General features: G+C 52.1%; 2 long non-coding RNA genes across 2 annotated transcripts; one reads left to right on the forward strand and one right to left on the reverse strand.

The window, feature by feature from the left end:
* The first annotated feature begins 10,677 nt into the window (after positions 1 to 10,677).
* Positions 10,678 to 14,701, forward strand: Gm32355. The gene is made up of 2 exons (XR_001781590.1): positions 10,678 to 11,725; positions 13,752 to 14,701. It is a non-coding gene; the product is annotated as a predicted gene, 32355 (long non-coding RNA).
* Positions 14,702 to 14,754: 53 nt separating this feature from the next.
* Positions 14,755 to 20,663, reverse strand: Gm32405. Its single transcript, XR_384173.3, has 3 exons — positions 20,413 to 20,663; positions 15,611 to 18,221; positions 14,755 to 15,424 (listed from the first exon to the last, which is right to left on the reverse strand). It is a non-coding gene; the product is annotated as a predicted gene, 32405 (long non-coding RNA).
* Between the last annotated feature and the right edge of the window lie 835 nt (positions 20,664 to 21,498).

The raw sequence follows: 21,498 nt of genomic DNA on the forward strand, positions 1-21,498 counted from the left end.
GGTGCATAGCTCTCTATTTCAGACCTCTGAGGGGCCCACCGGTGAGTCAGATATCAGCCTCCAGTGACACTGGCACCGTGGCTTCTGAGTCATGCCTTTTGTTGGTGACGCTTGGTCGGCTGGAAAGAGCAATCGAAAACATCCCTTGACTCTGTCTCTTCCTCTCTGTCACTTGAGTTTCTACAGGAGGTACTGTGGGGGGTCTCTCCAAGATGGGTCATGGTGAACCAGATCCACGTGGCTCACAGCCCACAGGCCCATATCTGTATTTCTTAGCTTTCTTGTTCCTTTCCCTTGACTGGACTTGTGTGCTTCAACTTCGCTACACCTCTGCCAGGCATTCCCTCTGCGAACTCTCCGACACACCTGACACTTGGCACTCCAGGTCAGTGCTTGGCATCCACTTTGGCCTTCTCCTTTATCAGGTAAGACACACCCAGAATCCTGCAGGCCAGGACTACCGTCCTTCCTTCACCTCCTACCACCACCAACACCGCGTCGCTTCTTACCTGTATTCGCATGACTAGTGGGGTCAGCTGATCAAGGCCCAACCCCCTTTATGAAGCTGGGCCTCCTGAGGTTGAGGGTTTGGCTGTCTTGTATTCTCTACACTGGTATCTGGTGTTAAGCTGACTAGAGACTGGGTCGCACAGGCCCTGGTTACCAGCAATACTACCTCTCCTTACCTGTCATTCCCATTTCTCCTGACTTCTTGTGACTCCCTGGGACTGCAAGGCCAGCCTTTGACATCCCCGGTTCCTCCTAGGACTCCTCTGAAACTCCAGGTACTTGTAGTGAGCTGAGCTGGGTCAGAACCCTAAGGTCTGCCTTTGCTCCCAAGCCTGGGAGAGGGATGCCAATGGCTCCTGTGGCTCTCTTGTTCCTCACAGCTGACTAACATTCCCCATCCTTTTGATTGGACACCAGATTCAGGAGAGGCTGGAATCTTATCTGAGGTGTACCTCAAAAGGTTTACCCTACCCAGCCACCAGGTCCAGGATTTAGCCCTAGGAGGCCTGGAACTCTGTAAGCAGAAAGGTCTGAGTACAGCCATGATCCTGGGCAAATGTGAGGATACTGTTCCCCAAGGTCCAGGCTTGGATGGATGGAGTCGCCACTGTGCCACACAGAGGCCAGTGAGCTGCCGACCCTGAGGAGTGGAGACAGCCAGCATGGCCCAGTATCCTGGGAGCCTCAGATTGGTGGGCCAGTCATGGCTGTGATGACCTACCCAGAATGGCATTTCTCTCTGCCTCAGCCCTTTAATGTCGTGTGTCTCTGCAGCATAGCAGACAGGAAGGGTTCTGGGCTCCATGGCAAAGATTCAGTTTTCTTAGCTCCCCCAAACAGCCTGGCTCTATGGTAATGAGTACGTTAGGCTGTTCCAGTGACCAGGCCTTCACAGCCATTTGGTGGACATTGGTTGAGTCATTTGCTAACACCTGCTCTCATGTAGCCCAGGCTGGCCTTGTGGATTCAACACATGCAAGGATGACCCTACTCCTCATCCTCCTACCCCCATCATCCGCGTGCTACAATTACAGGTATGTGTCGCCTCCTTGTGGTTTATGGGATGCTGAGGATCAGTTCCAGTGCTTTGCAAATGCTAAACAAACTCCCAACTGAGTCGCAGTCTCAGCCTCTTCCCAGGGTTTCCTTCCCTGTCATGCAGGTGGGCCTTCCTCTCATTCAGACCATCTCCGTGAAAGGTTTTCCAGCACCCATACAAACATCCAAGAATCTTCAAGTTGGGGCTTGCTTTCCTTTTGGGGATGGCTGCTGCTGTTATAGGTGAGGTCTAGGGTCTCCCACAGAGTTCTCATCTCACTTCAGGCCTGTGGCTGCTCTAGGCTGGATCTTTTCGTCCTGGCCTTGCTCTGTGCCTAGAGAAGAGAGCAGTGAGAGATGGGCTAGGCTGATGCTGGCCGGGGTTGGAGGGAGGAGGGAAGATTAATTGGTTCTCATTAGCCTAGGAGTCAATTTGCAGACATTCGGTAAGAGCCCCTGTAAAGAAAGCTGTTGACAAATTGGAGTAGATTCAAACCAAACAGCGAGGCCCTTGAGGGACTGAGGAAGGACTGGAGAGCCCCGAGCAACAAGCAAGGTTGATTGGCTCTCACATAGGCCTCCATTGTGGGCATGGGCCAGCCATATACCCTGCTGATTGGACAACCATGGTCTGATCTCACAGGTGAACACAGTGGGCCTCCTCCAGTGTCAGTGAACTCGACCAAGTTCACAGGGCAGCCAGGACCCAGAGCTCACATGCCTCGTCCCCATAGTGATATCTGGGCCTTCCAGTTCAGGGCTGCCTCTGTCAGGATGCAGCTCTCTCTTTCTCTCTCTCTCTCTCTCTCTCTCTCTCTCTCTCTCTCTCTCTCTCTCTCTCTCTCTCTCTCTCTCTCTCCCTTCTGGTTTCCAGTCTCTTCATCTATCAGCTAGGCACTCTCAGGCCGAAAGGGCTTCTGGGTAGTAGCAGACAGTCCCAGCTATTTCTGGATTCAGCTGCTGCATCTCTGGATCCTGGGCGAGCCTCTTGTCTCTGCATACCTATTGCAGTGTGCTTAGCTAGTTAACACATGGTGGCAAAAATAGAGGAAAGCAGCCGAGGGGTTCCAACCCACAAACCCCTCTGAGCACACTGCTCTGTCCAAAGGCTACAGAACTAGTGAGGCTTATCTGAACCCTGAGCTGGGTTTTGAGGAGTAGATAGGAGTTTCCTTGATGCTAGCACTGGGTGGACGGAACAGCACGGGTCCAGGCACAGGGAAGCAGGTGTAGTAAGTGATGGGGTACTGCGATGTGGAGTGACTTGGTGTGTGAGGGAGGTTAGGTTCAGCATGGCCTCTCTCTCCCGCTGCTCAGAGTAGCAGGTGAGTGCCCGGGCATCCTGGTGGCCTGTGAATTCCCCAGGGCTTCCGGCCAGCCCCACCCTGCAGAGCTGTCTGGCACCCGGTGTGAAAATGAAGATTGATCATGGCGGCAAGGCAGCCTGGCCGCAGAGCCAGCCGGGAGTTGCAGCAACCCCGGGCTTCATTATTATTTTAAGTGTTACTCAGCTTCTTTATTGAATTCTCCAAGTCAGGAAAAATTCTGGCGAGATAAGAAGTTGACATTTTCAGACGCAGCAACGAGAGAACTGTGCAGGCGGCGAGGACAGCGCGCGCAGAGCCTGCTTGGCATGAGAATGTCCCAGCCCACTGCCACCACCCACGGCCACACAGGCACATGCACAGGCGTGCTGACTCAGGACAAGGGAGCCCAGCCAACCGGGGGTGGGGGCAGAGGGGAGGGAGAGAGGGGGAAGGCTGCTTCCGAGAAAACCACTGGAGACCTCTCTCTTCTCTCTACCTCCCCCTACCCTGCCTGTCTCCCTACCTTCCTTTATTGAGTACCTACTATGTGCCAGGCTGGGGTGCACACTAGCTCAGCATAGGGCTCTTTTTTTGCCTTAGAGTAAGGCTGAGGATCACAAGCTGTCACTGTGGAGCAGTGTGCACGTGAACAAGGCCAAGTAGAACTCAGGGGAGGAGATAACCTAGGGTCCTTCCAGGCCTGATTCCTGGGTGTGTCTGAGGCTACTGGCCTGAAGTGAAGTAGGTATTGACTTTGGGTTCAGTATCTGTTTGCTAAGCACATGATCACAGTACACCTGCTAAAGAAATGGACAGCTCTTTCTGGGAAGCTACATAGGAATTTCTGTATGGATCTTAAGGGAATTATGATTATAGGGTTTTCTCAAGGGAACATATTTTGTTGGTCTTCTGTGAAGGTCATGGCTGGGGATACAGACCTGATGGGGAGGCCCAGCCAATATGGCCAAAGGACAGAGGAAGAGACAGAGGTAAGATATGGAGGCCAAGGTTCCAGAGCCATCTCTTCAGATCCTTGGCTGGCTGGCCTCAGGCCTGGAACAAAATGGGTCTGAATTTGAGTATTCCGTGAAAGAATGACATGATCTCAGACACACACAACATTGTCCCAGCCCTGTGGTGGGAAGGTCCTGAGACCATCTCACCTGCACATGAACTCTAGGAAATTACTGTCCCAGAACAGGCTGAGTCTAGGTCATTGTCTTAGGGTCACCACCTGCCTCTGTGGCCTCCTCTTTCACATAGGTACACTTAGGGGTACAGAGAGACACACAGATGCATCCACACAGACATACTCATGAGCAAGCCTGCAGCTGCTAGTCCCTCTTCATCCTTCCAGCTTACACAGGACAGAGCTTTCTGCACCCCAGGGCTTTACCTCTTCTCTGTAAACCCATGGGCAACGGTTATGTCGGGAATGTTCCCCAAAGGCCCATATACTAACTTAATCATAGCCAGGGACATTGGAGGGTGGAGTCTTTAAGAGGTGGGGCCTGGTGGTAGGAAGTTAAGTCATTGGTGCCCCCTTGAAGAAAAGTATGGGGAACCTACCCCCTCTCTCAGCTTCCTTGCTCTGAGGGGTGAACAGGCCTTCTCTGCCACCATGATATACTCTGCTGCCATAGACCCAAAGCAACAGGGCCTGGTGACCACGGGCTGGAATCTTTGAACTGTGAGGCATATCTTTTCTTCCTCTTTGCTCTTTGTCTCAGGTATTTTGTCTTAGTCACAAAAAACTGACAAGAATTCAGGCCCCTCACAATGAAAAGCCTTGTGCGTACAGAGTAACAGCAGTTTGTAGCTCAGGGGCCGAGGTTTGACCACAATGGCACAATGGCACAATGGGCAGGCTCTTCAGAGACATGGCCTGGGGACTAGTTGTAGCTTGTCAGGTTTGAGATAGTTCTGCTAACTGCCAGCCCAAGCATCTCTCCCTGTAAAGGATGGTGCGAATCTCTCTTGACTCAGGAGGAACTGCTAAGCACATCTGCTTGGCACTAATAACAGCCTGGGCCACCGTGTCTCATTTATTCCTTTCTACCCTGGCCTGTGTCTCTGTGCACTGAGCTCTCAGCAAGGAGCATCCTGACCAGCTTACAGTACAGGCCTCAGCTGCTATCTCCCTTCTCTCTACCATCCTGTGGCTTGCACGTGACTAAACCTTAGAACACACCTCTCCTGTATCCTCTGCCCTACCTCAATCTAAGCATTCCTTAGCCCATTGGTGTAGTAGAGCTTGCCTACTACTTCAGGGCAATGAGAAAGCATCTCCGAGGTCTCTCTGATCCTCCTTCCTCCCAAGGCCCCTGGACTTGCAGATCTCTAAGCCCAGTCCCTAGACCTTCAGACTCTCACCTTTCCTCTCCCTGCTAGCTGTTGACTCTCACTATCTGCCTCTCTAATTTGATGGACTCCATGAGGTAAGGAACCTGGCCACTCAGTCATGTGTCCACAGTAGGTAAGAGGGTAAAGTTACCTTTGAAGGTAGCTCTTCTTCCCTGGCTGCTGGCCTAGTACAGGAGTTCACAGTGTGGAAAGAGGAGAGCTTCTGGCTTGCCAATAGAGATCCTCTCATACTATCCATACAATAGACAAAGCTACAGAGTCTCAGGGAAATCCCAGAATTCAGGCTGCTCAAGCCCAGACCTGGCCTCCATATTGAAACGCCAAGTTCAAGTTTAGGTAAGTAGAACTCAGTCCTATCTCTTGTGGGTCAGCAGATGAGGTTCAGCCAAGTGCAGAAGGAAGAAAGAGAGGCAATCCTGGAAGCCTGCATGGAGGGGACCTGGGGGGGGGGCGTGGACCTTGCCAGTGCATGGGATGTGGGGAGACACAAGAGCAGTGTTAGTGTTGTGGTCCTTCTGTGTTCATCTCAGGGACCAGGCATGATCTGGAGAAAAGAGTGCACACCATGTTGTCCGGTCCTCAGTGGCTACTTACAGGGATGAGACAGACTCCATAGAAAGGAGAGGCACCTGAACACTGGATTCTGGAGGTCTGGACACAGCATCCCTCTCTCCACCAGCTTCCAATAGTGGCTGGGGCTGAGGCTGTTCTTCCCCGAGAAAGACTGTAAGCAAGCTCTGCTTTGCCTAAACCAGAGGTTCTCAGACTGCAGGAGTCCCAAGACCCCTCACAACACCCGCAGGGTATGACTATTCTTCAGGAGCAAGCAGAGAGACACCCAGCAGAAGCGGGACCCATGGGCAAGAGTGAGAGGGTCGGTTTCTTGTGTTCTGTGCCAGCCCCTCCTTTTGTGTTTTGGTTTTAGAAAGCAGTGTGTGTGTGTGTGTGTGTGTGTGTGTGTGTGTGTGTGTTAAATGTAGTTCACGTGTTAACAGGATGGAGCCAGTTTTTTTTAAAGTCTTTAAAAATGTTTTCTATTCCATTTCTGTTGCTGTTAATATTGTATCACAAGTGTGTGTGTGTGTGTCTCTGTATGTCTGTGTGTCTGTCTCTCTGTGTGTGTCTGTGTCTGTGTCTGTGTGTGTCTGGCTCTCTGTGTATGTGAGTGTCTATCTCTGTCTCTCTGTGTGTGTGTGTGTCTGGCTCTCTGTGTATATGTGTGTCTATCTCTCTCTCTCTTTCTCTGTGTGTGTGTGTGTGTGTGCTGATTTTGGTGTATACCAGGGGTTTCTGTCTCAGAGTCATGGGAGCTGGGGCTCAAGCCCTGCGGCTGCTTTGGGTGTGGGTTGCTGTGTCCCCTTTGGTGAGCTAGTTCCCTCTGGAAGTGTATTAATGGATATTTCTTAGTGTGGTTGGAGTTACCTGGGTGGCTCAGTGGCAGGCTCAGCTGAGTGGGCAGGCACGGCCTGTGGAGAAGCAAGGAGCTGCTCCTGTCCAGGTGTGCTGGGTGGAACTGTGACAGACCATGAGGAGAGGCAGTACAGAATATGAGGAGGGTGTGCACGCTGTCCTGAGCCTCGTATACTTGGCTCCTCCCTCTACACACACACACACACACACACACACACACACACACACACGGGCACACGGGTACACGGGCACACGGGCACACGGGCACACGGGCACACGGGCACACAGGCACACGGGCACACACACATACACACACACACAGAGCCAGAGACTCATTCATTTAGCCATCTACCTATCCCTTTCCTTACACACTTATTCCCATGCCTACCTACCCAACTATTTTATCATCTGACATGTATACAAGGCTTGCCCAGCGCAGTCTGCTGGAATCTACTAGGCCATGCGGATTTGGTCGGTGCCAGCGAAAGCTGAGGAGAGGATGAGTGGCTGCTCCAGCAGGGCGGAGAACTGAGCATGGGGAGGCTCCCTCCTGCTGTGATGGCTCTGGAGATAGTCTCCCCCGGAAATTGATAGTGCAGCACTCAGGGACTTTAATATCATGGCTCCACGGGGACGCTGTGGAGTCTGCCGTTGCTAAGCGTCCCGGCATCTGCAGTGTGGGCGTGGGAGGAACCGACTCACCCGTCCATCTGCCCTTCCTTACGCAGCACACTCACTCATTCACTGACTCATTCATCCATTCCTCCTCCCTCTACACACACACACACACACACACACACACACACACACACACACACATGTGCACACGCGGGCACACACACATACACACACACACAGAGCCAGAGACTCATTCATTTAGCCATCTACCTATCCCTTTCCTTACACACTTATTCCCATGCCTACCTACCCAACTATTTTATCATCTGACATCCATAAGCATTTGCCCTGGACCAGGTCACGTTTCTGGGAGATAATGGTGACTTATATATGTTCTCATCTACAAGGATCTTGGAAGGCCAGTGAGAAAATACTACTTCAATGGGTGATGATGATAATGGTGAAGGTATTAGTGATAGACAGTGTTGTTGTTGTTGGAGCAATGGTGATTATGGTGATGATGGAGATGATGCTGATGATAGTGATGTGGAGATGATGGTGATGATAGTGGACATGGCATGATGATGGTGCTGATGGTGGCGATGAGTATGATGGAGTAATGATGATGATGGTGTGGTGGTGATAATGCTGTCACATGATGGACACCACTGTGGTGGTGGTGGTGATGATGGTGGGGGGTGTGTGGAAGAATTAGTCACTTGGCATGGTGAGCAGTTAATGTAATTCTGTAAGACCGCGTGATCCCTTACATGGTCTGGAAGTCAGTGTCACACATGACTAGCCTAAGGATTTAGAATCCAGCACTCCATGTCACCAGCCTAGAGGCTAGGCTTGGTCTAGAATATTGACATAGTATGTCATTGAGGGGCTTGCATGAGGCAGGGCACATATATGTCCAGGAAGTGTTAGTGGACAATCACATGTCAGGGAGGTCTGAAGAGCTGCCTGAAAAGGAGCCAGGGGTCCAGTAGGAGTCAGCACATGGCCTGGAGAAAGTCATCAGACATCTGGGTGGAGAGAGGCCAGGACCATGCAGCATGATGAGATGCGGGTAAAAGAAGCTTTAAGGTCAGTGCACCGTCCGTGCAGGGATGGTGCAGAACAGAAGGCACGAGAGACGGTGACCTGCTCAGATCTGACCAGCACGCTGAACAGGTGGGTCTGCTACCTCAGTGGACTAGCTACCCTGCCTGCTCAGAAGTGCTCCTGGGTGGTCGTTGAGAGTTTGGGCTCCAGCCCTACTGGCTTGGGCCTGGCTGGAACACCTTTGGCCCAGAACTGAGCCCTCTACTCAGCTTCAACCTTCTAGGGCTGCTCTGTCAAAGCCTCATCCTGCCCCCCACCCATAGGCTCATGGGCTTCCCAGGGGTTGGATGTTCTTTGAAGCTGACTAAGTCACAGGCACAGAGTGCCAAGGACCCTGTGCAGCCCTTGGCTCGCCCAGGAGCCTGTGGGTGGCCTGGGAGAGCTTGTTCTTTTGGGTTTTCACCTCGTCCTGGACAGCCACGCTGGGAAGGCGCGCTGAGAACAAGCACGACTCCCTAAACAGAGGGGATATTGACACGGCTATTTTTAGTCTTTATTAAAATAAGTCTGCTTTGCTCCTTTCTCTGCTCCTCTCTCCGGCTCAATCTTCCTTTCCAGATTGAATGTGTGTGTCCAGGCCAAGGCGCCAGGGGAGCTGAGCTGCAATCAAAATGTTAATAAGCCACTGATTGTGCCTTGGATGCCTCCTCCCCCTCTTCCTCTGCCTTCCCCAGATGTTGTGGGGTCTTCAAGAGCCCTGGGAAGCTGCACACGTGTTCAGAAAACGAGACTTTGGCATCATGCTCCAGGCACAGAGCTCTGGAGATCTCAAGAGCAAGGGACAGGCTGTGTTCTGGATCCTCGCTGTGTCCCATGTCCCTGCTGCTTCTCCACATGGGGCTCAGGGTAGGCACAGAGCCAAGAAACCAGTGTCCATGATGTTGGATCCACCAGACCAGAACCAGGGTCCCTCATACATAGGCAGTCAGCACTGTCACAGGGATGGACAATCTCATGTCTGAGATAGAGAGTATGAGGTCTGCCAGGGGGCAGCCTCTGTGAGGGGAGACAGCGCCCTCAGGAGCATGATCGCAGGTCTGTCTCTTTGAATTGTGCCATCTGGCACAGTGACAGTCTCTGTGATAGGGGCAGGGGAGCATCTCCTGTCATCTGTGTAGCCAGTTAATGTGTTTCTACAGAACTTGAGCCAGAAGTGAGCTAGGAGGTGTGTCTTAAGAGAAAAAGCATACATTAAGCCAGCCTTGGGGCTTTGTGGCAGAGTGACAGTGGATATCCCCCAAACCTATAGGAAGATCCACAAACTTATGTAGCAAAGGGGAAACACACATCATGGAGAACGGGAATAGTCTGTGCAAAGGGCCCTGTGGTGGGGCACGTGGCAGACATGAAGGAGCATAAAATCAAGTAAAGTTGAAATGGAACGAGTTGAGAGTGAAGCCATGACAGTCATGATGAGACCTTGCAGGGCCTAGGGCTGACCTAGACAAGTCTTGAAGATGTAGAACATGGGTGGGATGGGTGAAGGGATCTGTAGACAGCAGACAGCAGTCTGTAGAGGTGACAGGCCATTGTGGCAGTCTGGTGACAGTAGATTGAGGACAAGGACAATCAAGAGGGGCTTAACAGTGAGGGGACAGCAAGCCGGGCAGGGAAGAGCCCCAAGCAAGACTAGGTGTCACCACTGCCAGGAGTCAATAGGCTGCCAGACTTGGCTGGGGGAACTGGGAAGAGCAGGGTCTGTGTCCCCAGAGGGTTACCTGGGTCAGGTTGAAGCTTGTTAAGTAAGGTGTGCTGTTTGCCACTTTGCCCACTGTTAACTACCATGCAATATCTCACAAGAAACGCCTTCCACATTCTCACCAATAATGTGAACCTACCAGGGCAGTGTGAGGCTGCCTGGGCCTCTCACAATGGATCATGAGTATGTCCAGTACCTAAGGGAGAGAGTAGGGGACTGTTTCATCAGGCAGGTGGGGCTGGGGTCCTGGGAGACCCCTACCTGCCTGTCTCTCTTCCCACAGTCTCTATGAGATAAAAGAAGAGAGGCTGGAGATGTGAGGGCCATGCAGCCCATGACACCCAGCCCAAGAGAGCAATGGCTGGTGGCTGGAGCACCTCAGGAGCCAAAGCCAAGGTTGCAACCCTGATCTTTATTCACACGGGACTTCTGATCACGTATGTAGGAAAAAAAAAATCCTTGGGCCAGGCATGCTAGAAAGCTCCCCTCAAGGCTTCATTCTGGCTTTTTCTATGTCTGTCCTCTGGCTTCTGTCTTTCCCTGAGTGACATCCCTTCTGGGGAGAGTGGCTGGAGGACCATCTTAGGACCCAGCTGACATCACCTGCATACATCTGTGCTCTGAGAAGCTAGGGAAGTCCCTGACATCATCATTTCTTCCCCATGGCTCTGGGTCTAGGAACCAAGGAGTAATTCCTGCTTGTTGCACCATGGCCTTTGGATGCTGTACATAAATGGTCTTTTAAGGCTATGTCTGTCCCCTGCACCACAGGCTAACCTTGCCCACTGGTCTCCAGAGCAGAGACTATACCCGAGGGCAGGGATACTGTGGGTAGGAAAAATCCTGCAAGTACATGCATGTGAGAGAGGAACTCTTGACTGTGACCTGTCTGTTCAGGGCCAACACAAGGAGGCACTGGGACCAAGATTCATGTGCAACAGTAGCAGGTTCTAGGCAGACCTAGATAACAGATTCCAGAATCAGAGCTGGCTGCCCACCGAGGTGCCTACACATGCCAAGAATGCCATCTCCCTAATAGCACAGGGCACTCTGTGATTGTGGTTCCAGAATATAGGACTAGCCTGGACACTGGACACAGAGAGCTGGCAGGGAGCAAGAGCAGCTTGAGGTTGGTCCCAGATTCCTATGCTGTGACCCTTCCCAATCTTCTTCTGGCCCTCTCAGTCAGGAGCCTTGCACTGCCATTTGACAGTCCTGGAGAACTGACTTCATGGTGAGTTCCAGCTTGTCTCTGTAGACCATGAAGAAGGGTACCTTTCCCAGGATTGACCATGTAGAGTATGTTGGAACACACCCCCAGCCCTCCTTCCCACCCCATACTGCTAACTACTGCTCATTGCTTTCAGCGTGTCTTTCAGGCTCATAGTCACATCCTACAGGACACTCACTGTTCTGCTGTGGCAGGCTGACTTGGGAGGTCAGCAAGGACCAGCTGCTCCAATATCGTAGGCATCTTCAATCTCCTAGGACCCCGTCAGTGAGGTGTCTGGACCCTAAGGGGGCTGTGAGTCTTGCTGGAGGTTGATCCCATCTGAGCAGCTACTCCTGACTGAGGACCAGACACCATGTCTTGAGGAATAGTCCCCAGCAGAGAAAACCTCATCCTGTTCCCACAGGACCCTGGCCTGTCATCATGGGTCCCCTGGGTGAGGTGTGTTGGCAGATCCCTCTAGAGAACTAACCAATCCCTAGAGTCCAGATGGTGCTTTGTTTACCCAGGTTTGATCCTCAGTCCCTGAAAGGATTCTGGAAGGGGCAATTGTATATCTGTTAAGGCCCCGGAGGAGGCCAGCTTCCCACCGAAGACCTCTCTTGCTGGTTCAGCCAGTTAAGATGTTCCCAGGTGATCTTGGCTTATATCTCTTCCATACCCAATTCTCAGGCATGCTTCAGTTATCCCATGTACAAGTAGTTCGGGATCCAACTGTTGTATAGCAAGCTATGGATTTCATCTGTATACAAGTCAGGGTTCATGTTCCTCAGGTCCCTTCTCATGGGCTATGCATGGCATTGGCTGTCCTCTCCTTCCCTATAGACCTATCCATACTTCTAGGTTGTAGGGGTCATCTTTCTAGCATCCATCCTTGGGCCTGGACCCACCAACAGCCCTTTGCTCCTAGGAGCCTCCACCAAAGCCCTGACTTAGGGAGCTACTTGGATCCAGCTGTCCTCTACAGCTCCTGCTTAGGGTTTGCTGCCCCACACAAGGCCTTCTGGCCACTATTGTCTCCTGCCGGAAAGACTCCTCCCCTGTACAGCCTGTGCTGCCTGCCTCTGAGAGCAGGTATTCTTCATGGTGGGAAATTCTATACTACTCTATTATAGCCCAGCCTAGAACTGTACTTGGCACACAGCAGGCGCGGATATGGGGGTGGGCAGTAGATAGCCCGTGAGGTTTCTCTTCTCTTGATGGCTTTCTGGTGTCTTAGCCATGGCAGAACTGAAATGGATGACCGTGAACAGAGAGCAGAAGCTGGACCCAGAAGCAAGATGAAAAACAGCACTTTCCAGGCCAGGTAGTCAGGGGCTCAGAAAGGTTAAGAGGTTAGCACAAGAAGGAAGCAGAGACCAGGTGAGGCTGGCCTGCATCCCAGGTTGGGTCCTGTCCCCTTCTCCACTCCTGCCGTGCTCAGGCAGCTGTTTGCATCTGTTTTATTTCTATGCCTGTCTCTCTATACACAATGGTCTGGGTAGTTCTAGAAAAGTTCCTCCTTAGGATCATGGGTATCCTAGTGCCAGGCTCTTGGCTTGTCTGACCCTCCCCAATTAGTGACGCTGCCCACGGGGGAGGAGGAATTGTGTCCTATCCATGTACCAATGTATTAACGTTATCAGGGTCACACATATACCCATTTTTACCAGTGCAGTGAGTACCCATTGAGCATCTGCTGTATGCAGGTCTCAGAGGCCAGGTCCCACATCGCTGAGATGTCTGTGATGCTCTGCAGGCGAGGAGCTCTTTCTGGGTGGAGAGCAGATCCCTCTCACCCCATCTCCTGCCCACCCCAGAACCCTAAGACAGGGCCTTCATGCATAGTGGGGGACCCTGGAAGTCACACCATAACTACACAGAATGGAAAGGAAATGCTCAGTTCTTCTAGCCCAGGCGTTTCCATGGAGACGGTTCCAGCACTGCCCCTCCTCCCTCCAGCCTCCAGGGAAGAATAGGGGGTCTTTCCTGAATGACACAGGGGGTTCTGCAGGTAGCTCAGGAGACTGTTATTTTGTGAAATCCTCATGACTCTTTGAGGCCCTGATTTGTTTAGGGAGCAAAGTACCCCTAGTGTGTGAGCTCAGAGATGCTCCACTGGCACTTGTAAGCTTGCTCAGTATGTTAGAGTCTAGCTGCCTTCCCAAGGGACTAGGGATGCCTGAGATATTGGGATCACCTGGAGGGGACCCCACAGCCACAATGGTAATAAAGTGACTCAGGAAAGCTGGCTCAGCCTATAGTCCAGAAGTCATGTGGATCACTTCTGATAGTGATGCCAGGCAAGCCCAGGGCATGGAACCCTGAGCTTGTCAAAGACTGGTTGTCCCTGTATTTTGACCTTTCATAATGACCAAGGCTGGCCTGAAGCTCTCAAAATCCTGACACCATAACTTGAGTGTGCCAGCACATATCTGTACGTGTGTATTGTGTAAATTTGTAAACACACCTGCACATGTATGTCCAGGTGCAGACCGAATGCGGCTGTGACCCAGTTGCTTGGAAACTCTTCTTGACTGCGAGGCGGGCTGCATCTGCTCTGCCATGTCTCTGGAACCTAAGTCACTATTGTCACCAAGGGCACCCTCTGATTTGGTGTGTCCTGGGTACAGAGCTCTCACAGTGGGCACGATGGCATGACAGATGGACACTTGCCTGCATCACTGGAGCCCAGGTTTGAGGGATGATGAATCTGAGCTCTTCTGACTTCATGATTTCTGACCTAATTAGCAAGGTCTCGGTGGTGGGGCTCCCAGGAGGAATGCTGACAAGTCAGGACTGGCTCACTGCTGTGGGAGTGTTTGCAGGGGGCCAGGGACAGGATAGGACAAGGGCAACCCCTGACCCTGCCTTGCTCATTGCCCATCCCCATTTAAGCCTGTCTCTTCCTTCACTCCAGATCCAATCATCCAGTGGTCAGCTCACTCCTGCTAGCTAACTGTTGCTTGTAACTCGCCAGGATCCCAGGCATCAGTGAAGCCCTGAGCCAGAAAGCTCCAGGCTGGTCCCTTCTTCTCCTTGTGGTAGCTTGTTGGCTGGACATGGAGACCCTCTCATGGTGCTCTGCCCTTAGTGGCTTCTCTGGCGGTCCTTGGAAAAGGCGTGGCTAGCTACCTGGTGGATTCTCCAAGCATCCCCATCTGCTCTGGATGGAGGATGTTGAATGATGTGCATTATTCTGTCACCTGATGGGACATGTTTTGCTGGGTGTTGGATGTGCGTGCATTCAGTGTTGAGCCTCTGAGCTTTGAGTAAGCCATGGTCCTGTCAAGACCTTCTCACCTACAAACTGAAGAGGGGTCAGCTGCATAGTGACCCCCCAGTCCCTGTGACACTATGGCTCTGGAGTCCCGGTTGCCAGGGGCAGCTTTCTCTCTCCAAATGTCAGCACGGATATTAAAGCTCTCTGGAACGGCATGTCATACTGTCATTTATTAGTTCTCCAACAATTTAATAAGGACAGGGCTTGGGGAGGTGCGTGCTTCTGGTCCCGTTTATCCCGTAAATTAACTGCCACGTCTCCACTAAGCTCTTAGAGTAAGAGAGTTTTCTCAGTAGACGAGGGGCACATATCCTTAGCTGGGTGGCAAGGATGGTGGAGGTGACAAACCTCCATTGTCTGGTGTGAGCTGGCTACCAAGCCTTGGGATAGCCTTGTCCTATCCCCTCTCTGAAAGGAACTGTGAAGTCACATGACAGGCGGAAAATGGGATCTGAAGAGCCCAGTTACTTTACCCCTAGTCCTAAGGGAGACCTCAGAGGGGGTGCTGGATACCCCGGTAGCCACCCTGGTAGCCACCCTAGCATGCCATGCATCAGGGACCCATTGAGTAGAGGCTTAATGTGAGAGGGATGTGAAGGGGGTTACATAGACCTGAACAAGTTACTTCACCTCTCTAGGCCCCCGTCTCCCCAGTTAAAAAGATTCCATACCTGTGCCCTTCCTATGCCCCACATGCGCACAGGCTGCCCTCACGGTATCCGTTCTCTAGGATAGTATTCTGCTCAGTTTTCTTTGCATGACAGGACTTGCTTCATGTGAGTTGCTGGAGTCCAGGGTCTGTCACCCTCTTCCCTTAGGGCCATTGTCTTGTACTGAGAAGGTGACTTTCTGGGATCCAGGTTAGAGAATCAGCCTCACTGAAGGGAGCAGAAGGCAGCAATGCAACGCTGATGTCTCTTTCTAGAGGTCCTGTCTAGAGGGAGACATTCGAAATTCTGGGGGGAACTCAGTGGTGTCTAACACTAGTTTGCCCTGGGATTGAATCACAGCCACTGCCCACATCAGGCAAAACTCTCTCTCTGCATCCTCATCTGGCTTCTTACATGGGACAGTTAGTTGCTTTGGGTAATTTCCGAAGCACAGCTCTGGTTTTCTGGATGCACAGTGAAGTTGGGTCCATGGAGCGGAGTCTGGGATTTGATCTTGACCTCAGGGTAGATTCCTGGGCTCTGGTTCCATTAGGCAGGGTACTTAGACCCCCCTGTCCTCCATGTGAATCTAGGAACTCACCTGAGTTCCAAACAGAAGAACATGGATTCGTGGTTACAGCTTGTTACCATGCATGTAAGAGCTCCTGAGCTGTCTTCCTGTGGCTGTGACTTCACTAATGGCTGAGACCCCTTACATCTGGTCCCCAGCCTGTAACACTGGCATGTCTTCATTCTCCCAGGCTAATCTGCTTAACTGCTGTGGGGATACAGCAGAGTAAAGGGTACGGTGGCTCTGCCCCAATTCCCAATAATCTATGTATCAATGGCAAAAATGGACTTGATTCCAGGTGTGGGACTCTCCAGGGCATCCCTTCCTATCCCACTAATGTTGATGGTATCTTCTGGGACGCTGGGGTCCTGGGACCCATGTGAGTCCCTCTTCCGGGACCTGAGTGCTGGGAAGTGTCTCACAAACATCTCTTCCCCCGATGAAGCTGAAAGCTGACCCCCCCAAGCTGCCCTGGAGGTCCCCACTGACCCTTAGAGACCCCTAGAGCAGCACAGTTCTCCATCCCAGATGTGCCTGGCCAGCTGTGTGTCCATATGCTCATGCTGTCTCACTGGATTTATTTCTCATGCCTTCTCTCCCACAGAGCCACAGCCCAGGGAACAACCACATCTGCTTAGAACATAAGCTCTCACCCCTTCTACCTTCCACTTGGGAGTCTTTACAGCCCCCTTGCCCTTCCAGCCTCCTCCTCCCCACCCCCAGATGGGAGTTTCTGCTCCCCTGAGGTTTCCTGTCTCCTCCAGGGCCTTTTGAGTGACACACCCTCCAATCCAATCCTGGGTCAGGTTCACCCACCGGACTCAGGGTGGAGAGGCAAGGTTAGTTTTAAGCGTTGTCTGGTAGGGTTCCGTGCCTCTCCCACATCCTGATATTGTGGTGTCCTTGACCTTGTTCACAGATGTTATCCACAGGTTACCCCTCATCCATTTGGGGCTCTGCTCTGATCATCATGTCTGCCACCCCAGGCTTGTTCTCTGTCAACGAGCAGAAGCCTAGAGATGCCCTTGGTTGTCTGGTCTGTGGGAAGCCATTTAGAAGGAGATAAAGAATTGGGAATATTGTGAATACCCCTTGGAAGAAAGGGAGGCAGACTGCTGTGGCAATGTGCTATACCTGGCTATGGAGCCATAGAGAATGGCACTCTAGCTATCTCGTGTCACCCCTGCATGCTGTGGTCTCTCTCAGCCTAGTTCCCCATGAGAGAGCCAGAGATGCCTCAGGGCATAGAGAGAGGTACACAGATACCCGATCTTTCAGAGCTGATACATGATGCCTACTCCGATTACCAGCACACGCACCCTTGATGTTAGTCTCACGGTATAGTGCCAGAGACCTAGTTCTCCAAAGGAACAGCTGGTAGGCCCAGGTCCACATGATATGTCAAGAGGAATCACTTCAAGTCTAGATCCTAACTCTGTGTCCTTGGCCTTTGGTAGCTCTACATATGGGGTGGGAGAGAGTGAGTAGTTCAGGAGTTGATGGGGCTGGATGGGGCCTACGTTCAGACAGCAAGGACCAGACCCTCTTTGACACCTGCTTTGCTCCTGAACTCTCCTGCATCTCCCCAGGGATGAACCATTGCAGAGAGCCCCCCTTTTTTCAGCCTGGAGATTGGCACATCTGGATTCTGTTCCTGCTTGTCCACAGATGCAAGCAGGCAGAGCCACAAACATAGGAGCTCACATCAAAGGATCCTGGTCCCAGGAGATGGCAGGGGCCATACCTGTTCACACAAGGGGCATCCTTTTGTCTTTGGTGTTGTGTGACCTTTTCTGTCACTGATGGGACTCAGAGGCAACAGGGAGGGGCTCTGTCCATCCATCACATGCAAGGAGGCTGGTACAGGCAAAGGCATTCGGATGGTCTGTGAGGCCATCCTCGGATTGGCCCTTATGTTCTAGTACCTACCATGAGGTGGAGTGGGAGTGGTGTGGTGGTGTATCGAGAAGTCTCCCGGCCTTCAAATCACACAGCTTGTTCGTGAGGCTCAAGACTGTACCCCAAGTTTACAGTTTTTCCTAATTGGTTCTGGGAGGTTGGGCATGTGTCCTGGTCAGAAGGGTTTGAGTGGCCATAAGCTGCTGACAACAGAGAAGGTGAGTTGATTCTCCCAAGCGTTCCAATGGATGAAAACCAAGTGAGTGCACCTGCCTTTCACCTATCCTTCAGGGTGCTGCCTCTTCCAGCCAGCCACCTCAGCCTCTGCCTGTCCCTGCTCCTTTGCAATACTGTCTCCGGCTCACAGGGGGCGCTGAGGCCCCGCGGCTGACTTTCCAAACCTGCTCAAACCCAGAAAAAAAAAATGCTACTTGTGATATGCAAAGGGCCCGGGCTGTGTGTTTTTCCAATCAATAGAAGCCGCATAGTCCCCCAGTTGTCGCTTCCAAAGTCTTCACACATCTGCATCTGAAGGGCTCCAAATGCAGTCTTTTCCTGTCGGGAGAAAAAGCAGAAGGAGAAAGGGAGATTTTTGCCTGACAGATTAGAAAATTTTCCACTTCCCAGCATTTGAACAAAGTATTTGTGCTTCTTATGCCAATTACCCAGGCTGTGAAAAAGAAGCCAGGAAGGTGCGGGCTCAGCCAGGGGCGCTGGGTAGGATCATTCCTAGGAGGACCTGCAGGTGTCAGTGGGTGGATGGGGCCCCAGGAGCCCCAGCAGGTCCAGAGTGGCCTAGGCCAGCCTTGCCTCCCCTCATATTTGACCTTGGGAATACGATTAAGTGCTGGGGAACTGTGGTTTTGGCAGGGAAACGGCTTACCACGGTATCTTTTCCGGGTACCGGGAAGGTCAAAGCGCTTTATCTACAACACGGGGCGCCTACAGATAAACTGTATTAATAGCTTGGCAGTAATTTTCAGTTTTCAAAGTGTTTTTGAAGTCAGAGACAGTATGATTTCCTACTTGGCTTCTGTAAGAGTAAGCTGCACCCCAGGGGCAGTACAGGGGTGAAGATTCTCAGTGGACACTGGACTGCTGGTAGCTCTGGTCCTGTTCCAAGATGTGCCCATGTCCTTGGCATCCAACTGCCTGATTCATGGTCTATAGAGGTCTGTGCTGGGTCTGGGTGTAAGAAATGGGGGGGGGAAAGCAGGTTGTGGGGCACTGGTCTCTGGGTACATTGAAGAGATTGGTTGAGGACGAATCTCCTCCTGCCTGCAGGGTTGCAAGTAAGTGCCTGGCTGGGTGTAATGCTAGAACTCAGGTCTGCTGGGCTACCCAACACAATATATAGTAGAAACATGTGATCACTCCAAGCAAGATGAGCTTCAGGGTCTGAGTCTTGGAGTTTGCTTCTCTTGGCCTAGATTTTAAGGCACGGCTCTTCTGGAGTTGCTGCCTCCCCTACTCATAGCAGAGCTTTCGGTAATCTGGCCTCTGTTCAGCTCTTTTCTTTCTAGCTTCATCTACATCCAGTCCTCAAGGCTCTACCCTGCCACCTTCTTCCTGGCTCAGCCATCATGGCTTTGTGTATACAAAGCAGTCTCAACCTATCAGCAGCTGCCAGCCCCGCCTCCCCGAACCTCCGCTACCACCATTGTTCCTTCTGGGAACAATAGCTGTCCTCCCCTTTGGACTTCCTGCCCATTTTCCCTCTGATTCGATTTCTGGCTGTACAAGGCTCATTGTTTAGAACAAGGATCAAGGTGGACACTCCCTTGCATTGTTGAGAAACCCGTGGTCTGATGTACCTGGTCCACCTGCCTGCCCCATTGTGTTCATTTCCTCTGTGTGTCTCGATGTGGATGGTCTCATTAGCTATTGCTGGCTGATGGAGTGAGTTGGTGTTTGGGCAGGGTCTTCAGCCAAGAGGGAGGAACCCTCAAATGGAGATTGTGGGCTCTGAGTAGGAAGATTGCAGTGAAGCCGTGCCTTCTGTCAGAACCAGGGGAAGGGCCACACTGAAAGGCTCCAGGATGCTGGCAGGATTCAGTACCTACGTTTCCTGGATCAGGTTGGCCAACAAGGACAATAATCCTGGATCTAGGGTGGGTCCCTGCTCTAAGCAGTGTACTGAGGGCATGCCTCCTCAAGGTGCATTTGTGTGTGATGCCCCAAGTAGGAGGGGGTGGGAGTAAACAGGGCAGGAAGCTGGGGGTGCTCAGCATCTATGAGAGGTTCTGTTTTTTTTTTTTTTTTTTTTTTTTTTTGTAGCTTCCTTAGGATCCCTGGGAGGAGCAGGGCTGGGAACAGTAAGTCAAGACAAGGCTGAGGTGGTGGCAGAGGAAACGGGGTGCATGGGGGAACAGATTCTGAGGTGCTCTGATCTCCTGGAGGGATGGATAGCCATGCAATCTCACTCCCCTCAAGTCTTTACACAATGGGCAGAACCACTTCCAACGGGTCCATCAGGGGCAAGGTTGGGTGATAACAGGACACAGATTATCTCAGGCCAACAGTTCTGCGCCCTTTCACACAGAAGACCTTGGCATGTTCAGGTGCAATTCTTGTTCTTTGTGAGCCCAAGCCCTGCTTTGAGTGACATTCAGTAGAATGCAGCTTTCAGGGTGATAAAGTGAACCCCAGGACTCCCTCTTAGCATTCAAAATCCCTTTGGAAGTCCCAGGTTTGCCTGCCCTCACTTCCCTGCCCTGCTTATCACTGTACCCAAAGCTCTCCTCACCAGTGCAGTGCCCGGGCTCACACAGTATCTGAGGAGTCTCCTCAAACCACTGTCTTTCACGGTGACTCGTGGTGTGGCAGTCAGGCCCAGGAGCTGAGGTACTCAAAGAGACTCGAGAACTCACATTCATGTGTGGCGTCTGTACAAAGCACCAGCACGCTATCCTTGGTCTCGAGTCTCCCAAGCTGTGAAGAGAGGACACAGATGTCGGCTCGTCACCGGATTCACAGCAGAGCAGACAAGACACATGTATGGAGAATGCTCTGGCTTCATCTCCTGCTGTCAGCAAACCTCACTCTTCCGGTGACTATCCTGACACGTTTTCTCCAATTCTCTGCTTGGTCCCTGCCTCTCACTTGCCTCTTCATCCTTTACCTATCTGGGGACAAAGGCCTGCACAGTTCTTTGCTTATCCACCCCTGCTCCCCCACCCCCACCCCCCAGGGATGAGGGACAATACATGTGACCTTGGGGCAGACCCTCCCACCTTCTGGCCTCACAAACATCACAGGTGAGACTTAATCTCTTTGTTGTCCATCAGTACTCCCCCTCTGTCCTCCTCCCCTTTCCTTCCTCCCTCCTCCCCTTTCCTTCCTCCCTCCTCCCCTTTCCTTCCTCCCTCCTCCCCTTCCTTCCTTCCTCCTCCTCCAGCTCCAGGCTCTGCATTTCCTCTGTTTCCTTGGGGAATGACTCACACATTTGCCTCCCACCTGCACCACCAGCTTCCCAAACCTTTATTGGCAGGGGTCGAGCTAGAGCGGATTTCAGCCTTCAGAGGCCTGAGGGCTGTGGCAGGCAGTGGGCGGTGCCCCCGTGGGCAGCATGTTCTTCCCTGCAGCCCTGCCTGCTCCTGGCCCTTCTAGAAGATGGGTGGCTCTCACTGGGTCCATGGAGGGAGTCCAATTTCATTTCCTGAGCCTCACTTTCAGCTTGACCTTAGACTGGCACTGTTTCTTTCCTGCATCCCTCTCTTCCTGAGCAAGATGCTCCAGGCCAGAGCTGGAAACTCCTGGATGCTCTTTCTTCCCACCACATCCCCTTTACCCATAGTATGGGCAGGAAGTGGGACTCTGTAGAGGTGGCTCT

Source organism: Mus musculus, chromosome 15 (genome assembly GCF_000001635.26).
Source record: "Mus musculus strain C57BL/6J chromosome 15, GRCm38.p6 C57BL/6J".
NCBI classification, from domain to species: domain Eukaryota; kingdom Metazoa; phylum Chordata; class Mammalia; order Rodentia; family Muridae; genus Mus; species Mus musculus.